Raw genomic sequence first — 9,866 nt, forward strand, 5'->3', positions numbered from 1 at the left:
TAAGGTGAAACATAAGAAACGAACACCGACTTTCAAGAAAAAATAAGTAGTTGTAGTTAGAAATCAACTGAGCAGAAAGGTGGGGAAAAAATCACCTTTTTATATATATTAGAGATCATAGAGTGAGACATACACAAAGGCAAAACACGGGAGAAAATGTTTTGAGCGAAAGAAAATGAAGGAAGATAAAAAGGTTAAAAGGTAGAGAGAATCACGAAAAAATTGATGAGATGAGAGCTATGAAGAAAGAATATTGAAGAGCTAGAGATAGTGGTGACGCGCGGGGAGAGCGTGACGTTAAATAGTGATCTGAGGGAAGTGGTGAAAGATTTAGAAGGAAAGAGATGGAGAGAAAATGATTAAGACAATTTGTTGTAAATAGAAAAATTAGGATGGGGTGATGATCAGACCGATGAAAATAGAATTATTAAGGAAAAATAAACGACTATCTTGAAAATGGTATATAAAGATGGAACAAAATGAAAAAGACCATGCTGAAAGATGGAAAAATGTGAAAAATGAAGTAGTTAGAAGACTATGATGAGAATTAAATAATTAAAGGGGAATAATGAAAGAGAAAGAGGGACTATAACGAGAATAGAGTAATTAAGATGCAAATGGTGAAAATAGAATCATTTAGATGGGAAGATAGAAAAGTATGTAGCAAAAAGTTTAATTGAGATGAAATGATGAAAGAGGGAGAGACTATGATGGGAATATGGTAATTAAGATGGAATTATATGGACAGATTGCGATGAAAATAGAATAATTAAGATGGAATTATATGGACAGATTGCGATGAAAATAGAATAATTAAGATGGAATTATATGGACAGATTGCGATGAAAATAGAATAATTAAGATGGAATTACATGGACAGATTGCGATGAAAATAGAATAGTTAAGATGAAATGATGGGGCGGGACCATGATAGAAATAGTGTAACCAACCCTTAAATACATAGATTTTTTTCCTCTGCAATGCATATTAAATTATATAATAATGCATTTTTCAAAATTCAAATGGCTGATATTAGGCATATAGATTTATAATTTTATGCGTATTGTTTTCCAAACAGTTGGGTCAAACTAGGCATGACATCATTTACACACTTTAATATTTAAAAAAAAAGAATTTTCATTTTAAGTTTTTTTGTAACTTTCAAATTTAAACAATAACTAAAACTTGAAAAAATTGCACACTTAAGGATTATAATGGAACGATAATGATGAACATAGAATTATTAAGATAGGACAATAAGGAAATATTCTGCTGGAAATAGTGTTAAAACGCACTTTTAAGTATTTATTCAAAATCTTTTAATTGATCAGTTTTTAATGCATTATTTTGAAAAATTTGCGAAAAACTATGTATTAGAGATATTTAAAAGTTTATACTCACAATATACAATCATATTTATATAATTACACACGCAATGCAACACTCATATTCATCACAAATATGTGTGAAAATTTTGAAATAAATCAATGGTTTTAAATGTGATATAATGTATTATAATAATATTTCTACTAAAGCATAACCTTCCACATTGTTAAAAAGTACTAGGCCCCCCCTTAAAAAAGTTGAAATATATTTGACTGAATTAATAAAATGAATTGTTTACCTACCAAAAAAAAACGTGGATTTTTTCGGACAAAAAAAGGACTAAAAATGGACAAGTTTTTTTTATTTATTTTCGTTCAAAGAAACGGGGAGAGAAATAAACTTCATGCCCTATCTCGAAATCTATCTCATACAGTGAAAGGTCCGTATAAAATGAGGTATGAGGGAAACGTGACACATCGTATGGGACACTTCACGCGGAAGGTCACGCTCGCGACCTCACGCGTGCGACGCAAGCATAAACCGAACGACGGACGGACGGCCACACCACAAAAGCGACACGACGCCCGTTGGCGCCGTCAGATGCGATCAACCAACACTATGCAACGCCGCCGTGACTCAAACAATACACCGAGATACGTTATTTGCGGAGTGTTGGGCTCTTTATAAATACTAAAAGATAGAGAAAGAGAGAGAGAGATGGAGAAAAAAAATGTAATATAGTAATAAAAGAGGAAGAGAAAATTGCTGCGATAAAAGTTGGGGTTTTTCGGAAAGGGAGAAAAAAAGGAAACAGAGAGAAATGGTTATTGTGGGAAATGTCATGGACCGACCTTTTCTCTAATGTTATTCAAAAGCGAACTTCCTCAATGATAACGTAACGAAAATATCTGTGGAATCGTGAGGAAATACCGAAAACTCTCAACTGGATAAAAAAGCTATAATGGGATCTCTCAAAGAATATAAAAGCCATATTTTAGTGTGTGTTGTCGACATAACGCACACTTACAAGACAACCATTGTATTTTTCAGAAGAATAATGTTTTCAATTCTCTTAAGTATAGTGAATAATTCTAAAATGAGGTAATGGTATAGTCTACTTTAGCAATTCTCAACCGGTGCTCCGTGGAGCCCTTGGGGCTCCATGTGCACTCCTCAGGGGCTCCGCGGCCGTTCGAGGGGAAATAAAAAAACCAGTAAATTTGAGAAAATACATATAAATATTTTAAATAATATAAATAAGTCAGTGATTCTGATGAATATAAATAAAAAATAGGCCAACGGGCCTCCGCCATAGGAAGTAATGAGATACAGTCGGTTCCGCTTAATCGATATCAATCACTGCTGTACATAATATCCGATTATGTGGAGAGCAATTGAATTGTCATTTTATAACGCTAGTTTATGTATTGAAAATTAATGAAAGATCAATATTAATAAATCTTCTTGAATAAATCATACATCAAAAATTATATGAGAATTATATTTTATTACAATGAACATTTTATCTGAGATTTCCACTTTTCGTTAGGAAAGTTAGCGGCCTCTTTTGGCTCAACAGATAACTAAAATAAGATAATTAAATCTACGTATTAAAAACAACTTGAAGCCTTGGACGACAGTACCTACTCAAATGAATTTGTTTTAAATGTTAACTTTGTAACATATTTTCCATTAATTTCAAATGGTTCATTGAATAAATAAATTATGTTTGTTGTGTATTAGCAGATGACTTGTGATGCATAATTATTCGAGTGGGGAATATTCCCTATATATATGGGAGAAATTTTGACGCCACATGACTTTATCCGTTTAAGCGGCGTATCCGTTATCCGATAAACAGGGACCGAGACTGTTTATATATATATGAAAAAAATACGTAGTAAAACACACGGATTGCACAAGGAGCAATATATTGGCATGAATCATTATTACCAAGAATACTAGATAAAAATCTCGCAAAAGACGTAAGTAGTGCCAGTAGCTGAGTGTTTCAAGAACATAAGTAAGAACTTTATAATTTTTGACTGTTTTAGTACGGAACCATTTTTATGAATTTATTTCAAGCAGATATAAAAACAATATTGCACAGAGTACAATAATAATAATAAAAAAAAGAAACAATGTACGCAATATATATTTTATTGACATCAACATACATTAAGTAATTTAATACTTAACTTTTTTATTCAAAAATGTATAAACTCAATACAATACAGTAAAGCATATCTAATAAATGTAATATGTTTATTGGAATATATTGAATAACTATTTCCTTTAGGCCTGCCGGAAGGACTTTACACAGTATCTTGAGGTCACAAAGCGTTTGTCTGTATTATATGTGGGTATTTTTGTATAATAATAATTGAAAATAAACTGTTACGACGGAACTAGAAGCGTAGTTACGACATTCTATTTATTGTCAGGTTCTAATCTTTAAAAAAAATTGGGTTAGGCTGTATCATACGCACGGCCACAAGTTTTGACGTGAATACGCTTTTTGTGCCTTGAACGTAGTATGTAATAACATAATATAGTTATCATCGACTTTATCTTTGCAATAGCTAACAAACGATACCAATACTGTCTATTTTCGTTGTGAACTGCTCGAGATATAGCGTAAAACAATTTGTTACGAATCAGGGCTTAGTGCCCAGACGGGAAGATATATTGAAACCGGCGTGATATCACTGAATGCACCTTTGCAATGTGCATCTAACGGTACCATTGTTTTTGACTTGCGTTGCGTACTTCCTGAAATATGAGCATTTAAACAATTTCATCACTCTACTTTTTGCAAATGCTTCTATGTATCATCAGATGATATACTAGACGTATTCACATCCAAAAAGAAACATCGCATCGGGTAAAACTGCGGCTTAAATGTCGACCCGAAAGAAATGCATCTATTGATGTTATGTCAACCGTATTCCTCCGATTTGCCGGCATGCCGAAAAACTCTAGGGACACCACCTTTATAAATGCTAAAGTGTAGTCCGTTCCTGGCATGCCGGGGAAAGCGAGGTTTATTCGGGATCACAATGTGCATTTAGCCAATTTAATGGATTTTTAGAATAAATACGTTCAAGAATTTTTCAGAATCTATGACTCGAATTTCCCGGCATGTCGGAAAAAATGGGTTTCCACAATGCTTGTCTCCTTCGCTGTTTCTCGGCATGCCGGTTAATGCACGGAATACGGTAGTACCAAAACAGTGCTACATTTACAGCATTTCGAATAAAACGACAATCTGGTATATATGAATTTTAAATCTCTTGGGGGGGGGGGGGAAAGGATAGAATATAAAAATTTCAGAATCAATAAAAAAGGGCAGTGCAACTGAAAAATGAAGTTTTTCTTCTTTTTTTTTTCGGCAAGAGAAATCACCACAAATACCTTATATGGTTGAAACTTGAGAAGACGCATAAAAATGAACAAACGCCGCTTGAATATACATGAGAAGGATAAAACCCATGTGTTCGAGCAAATGTGAGAAAAACAAGATTAAAAACCGAAGTGTTCTAGTCAGTCATGGAAAAAAATAAAATATGCAAAATTAAACAGCTATACATGAAAGAGAAGGGGATATAAAAGGGAAATGGCAATGTGTGTGCGTCTAACCCGAATATCCTTCAGAGACATAGCCGCTGATTTGAATTACACACGAATGCTTAGTTTCCAAGCGAAAAAAAAAGAAATTCTATCGTTATTTTAAAAGATTTGAAATTCAAATGAAAATGGTAGTGGAAAGGAAATGAAATATATAATACCTGTATTTGAATTAGTAACGATAAATTTTTTTTCTAGAGGAATATTAAAGTCTGAAATATGTATATACATTTCATCCAATGCTTCTGAACATCGGATTTTCTTTTTTATTCAGTTCGATTTTGCAAAAAACACGAAGTGATGTCTGACAGGAAATGACGAGAATATCGATTATTTAAGACTTGGTATGGTTTACGCTGTAGTTAACGCGGGGTAAAACGATGGTCAAATCGATGTCGTTTGTTATTGGGAAATAAAAATAATACGGCATGAAAACGCGCGAGTTGAATATAAGTACAGTGGAGCTTCGTTTATACGTTACTCAGTTATACGACTTTCATATTTATACGACGTTTTTATTCGGTCGCAATTTGTTCCTATACATTTTATTATTAAAATAATTCATTTATTTGACGTAAAACCTAAATTATTCGACGTTTTCACTTCGACTTGAACTCCGAGTCTTTCTAGAAAAAACGTCATTTATATCCATCAAATGAGCACAATTTTTGTATGCAGTGAAAACGCGTTTCTGCAACAGCTCATCTTGCATATTGTCACCGCAAAAAGTCAGAAATTTGAGAATAATTGCTGACATATACGAAAATAAAGAGTGAGCTGGCTGATGGATATTTAAAGTGGACACATAAGTGATTTTTTTCTTTCTTGTTTCTGGGAATAAGCAGACACACACAAAACAATTGAAATAAGAAACTTATTTCAATTGTTTTGACGGTCATATGTCCTTTCAGACTTTTTTCTCTCAATATTTACAGCGTTATCCCCCAGACGGTAAGAAAGTCTATTGCAAGCATTTAGAGGGTGAGAGGTCTATCTATAAGAGTCATATACGGTACACATACACAGTAAGTTCTTTCGATCATTTTCTGTAGCATTATCTTTCGTTGTGAACTTCGCAAATACGCCGTTCTTAATGTCGAGAAAACGAAAAACGCTTTCTCTAAAAAAAAGGAAATTTTAGAAGAATTCAACTAGAATTTTTTTTAAATTAATGACGAAAGTTGATCCTGCAAAACAATTGAATATCCCTGTGTCAACTTTGAAAACGATTATAAAGCAGAAAAGCAAAATCAAAAAACGAGCTACTGGTTGCAAATCATGTATTGTCAAAAAATGAGAATCCAAGATAGAAATTTTCCCAAGTCGAGAAGATTTTGTTGTAAATTTTTACCCAATGCCTCAAAAGCAATGTCCTGCAATTTTATTTCTTGAAGTGATTTGAAATGCAATTTATTCCCTCCCCCCAAGTATAATTGAAATGATATTTTTATTTTATAACAGGATTGAAGATGCAATTAAACATATTTAATTTTATATTATTTTGTATGTCTGGGGAGGGGGATGTGAAAGTTTTAAATATAATTCTCAATTATTCGATTTACATATTCATTATACGACGCATGCACTCGGCCTCTTGAACGTTGTATAAACGAGATTCCACTGTACTACTAAAATATGGAACTGTTTTATTATTTGCAGTGGAGTATTGTTCATTGGGATGCTATTTTCTTCTAAAATATAGGGTTTCACCCGCCGGAATTCATTCCAATTTACATTTGGTTTTATTTGTTTTGCAGATATACAACGTGCCCAGAAATTCTTTACCCAAGAGCGTTTTGCTATTCAACCAATGGTCTTCAATTGACAGGAACTTCCACTTGCGTTGCATGGCGTAAATACTCATAACATGAATCTTTTAACGTAACAATAATCAATTTCTGAAAATATTACAGAATTTAACGTTGTATAGTTTAACCAGAGACACTACAGTTACATATGGGAAAAGTTTTTCTTTGCAGTGATATGAAAAATAAACAAATAAACGAACAAAAACATGACTTTCCAACAAAAACTGAGCGTCGAGTAATCGAAGTCGTCGTACAGGTGAAAGAAAGCACATAATATAAATGACTTATTTTAAGTACATTAAAATAAGTATTAATATAATAAATAAGTAAAAATACTACAAATAAAAAAAATAAATTAATCAAAAGAAAATTTGTGATAATTGTCCAGTTGCATGTAAAACGTTATTAACCCTTTCCTTATTTCTTGTGTAGATAGACAGATAGAACCGCTCACAACCATGGACAGATGCACAGTAACTTACTTCCGTTACCTCAAAAGAGGCAGGGTTGTATCAGAAAAATTCTGTTTCTTAGTACCTTTCTAGACATATCGAATTTGTTCAATTATCCATTAATTTCACAACATGGTCCAGGACTTCTTCGATCTCCTGCTCATATCTCTTCATTGAGAGAGAGCTGCGGGCCATGATCTAGTTAGGAGGGGGAGGTAAAAATGCTGGCCAGATAAATGAATGCAGAGTATTGCGAGTCTGCCACGCTAGATTTGAACTTTAATTATTTTTTTCAAAATGCTTTCTTTTCAAAGGACTATATTAATAGTAATCATCGCAACAACTATTTATATATAATTGTCACAGCCAAACTAACAAGTCTGACCAATCACATCACAAATATCCTACACTTTAGGTCATTGTCCGTAACATATCCATTCACAATCAATTTTTTCAGGTTAGAATGTATTGTCTTTATTGAAAATTCTGAATGACAATACAATATTGCTTTTCTGTTCGTTTCTAAGTGGTTTCTCTCTTTTTTTAGGTAATGCAGGAAAATGAAATACTATTTGCTCAACGACACATTCAAAGTAGAATATCGTGCCGGTTCTTTTATTACTGTTCGTGACCCAAAAGAGGCCTAAAAAGAACTACTGGGCCTTTACCAGCATTTCCTGTGAGTGACAAGACAAACTTATCTTCTCGTACGCAATAACAAAATGCCAGGAAATGTTGGACACAAACATCGCTCACCAATTAAAAAATGTTAGCGGAAATGTTCCATTTGTGACGATTCCATGTTGATGGAAACTGCGTGGCCTTGAAACGAAAGTGAATCAATGACCCTTGAGCACGAAAACAAAACTCGGATATGGAATAAAAACAGAATGGAGCTTTTAACCTTGGGAAAGGTGTTAGTTACCCTCCAAACAACGACGTCGTGCGTGAATTCACGGCATTTTCTAACATGGTGATAATCCATTTGTTTGCAATGAATAAAAAACATTTGTGAAACCAAAAGGAAGGAACACTACTATTCAAATTCGGATAGTCATTATTTTTGAGTATTATATAATCAACATCACGAACACATTGGACGATAACATCAGACCAATAACTTAACCCGGCTGCTGATTTATTTTCGCATTAATATTTTTTTGTACAGATTTATCATATACTGTGTGCATATACATTTATCAAGATTACTTATCAGAAATATTTTAATGATGCAAACCGTAACATAATAATGAAAATAATAAAATATTAATGGTCTCTCTAAGATTAATATAAATATGTTAATATATTAAAAATATGGTAATATTAGTCACTGTAACGATTACAATGATTTCTATCTTTAGCTAAAAATCTTAATATAGCGTGCAGTGAAGTTGCTTTTAAAATACCACGGAGTGTGCTGTAAAACATTGTTCTTCAACATTTTTACAACTGTGGGGACCAGTACAAATAATTAAAATTTTTTTTCGTATCGGGAAGAAATAAACATATGGAAGTAATAATTTAAGGACCAGCAATGAAATCAATTTTCAACAAATTCAGACCAGGAGAAAAAATTTGCGGACATGTAAAGAAATAAATAATAGTAATAATTTGTGCGGTCCAGTAAAAAATATATATTAGAAATTATTTTTTCGGGCAAGCAACGCATCAATAAAAATTGATACTAAAAATAACTTGTCGACCGGCGAAATATAAATATTAAAATACTTCGTGGACTAGTGAAAATTTAAATGACTATACAAAATAATAATTTGCGAACCAACGAAATAACAAAAAACTATTTCTGCGAAAAATTAATTGCATCGAAATATCGTGTTTCTGAAGAAATTTTATTTATTTAAATTTTTGGTGGAATAATGACGTCTCTGATTTTCCCACTTATTTACGTATCTTAATGTTTTACTTATTGTTCGTAAATTAAACACAACAAAGAAAGAATCGATTAACGTGATGGTTTAAATGCCTTAAAATTCTGATCCGATGTTACATAATCATAGAACCGGGAAAATGAAAGGAAAGTATTTTCAATATCATTTTATGCGTAACGGTGTTGATTTTCACTACTTACGAATAACCACTCACGAATGTTTATAGAATTCCGATGATGTTTGCTCTGAAACAACTATGGGTGTTGGTAAATTGACTCCCAGCGCACCTACCCCGAAACAAACTCTCGGCTCTGTTCACTGTCTGCCGTAGAAAATACTTTATAACCCTAGGAAGGAAATATCATTAAAACGATTCGGGTGGAACAGCCACTCGTGGTGTTGTTCTCAACAACACTATCAAACATTTCGTGGTCGTTCAAGTTCATTCTCGTATCGCCATCATCTCCTTCCTCTAACTTCTTCAGACAATGCCTCTGCAGCCCGCTCCGGGACAGTTAGATATCTCTTGTCAGCCTCTCTCATAGTCGAACGAGGGAGTGTCCTGAAAGGAAACGCTTTACATTTTCTAGTACGCCTTGGATAGTTTCGAGTTTAAATGTAAGCTCATTTCCCGAGTCCATTCCGAATCCAGGAATTTCTCAAACACATCTTGTGTCTTCATTTGCTTCGTTTGTCAATATTCTATAAACCGCGCAGTATTGGTTTACTATCTCTCTCTCTCTCTCTTTTCTCTCAACCCTCCA

The sequence above is a fragment of the Pholcus phalangioides genome, unplaced genomic scaffold (assembly GCF_987345545.1).
Source record: "Pholcus phalangioides strain wild (caught in Gottingen) unplaced genomic scaffold, Ppha-v1.0 ptg000015l_1, whole genome shotgun sequence".
Taxonomy (NCBI): Eukaryota; Metazoa; Arthropoda; class Arachnida; order Araneae; family Pholcidae; genus Pholcus; species Pholcus phalangioides.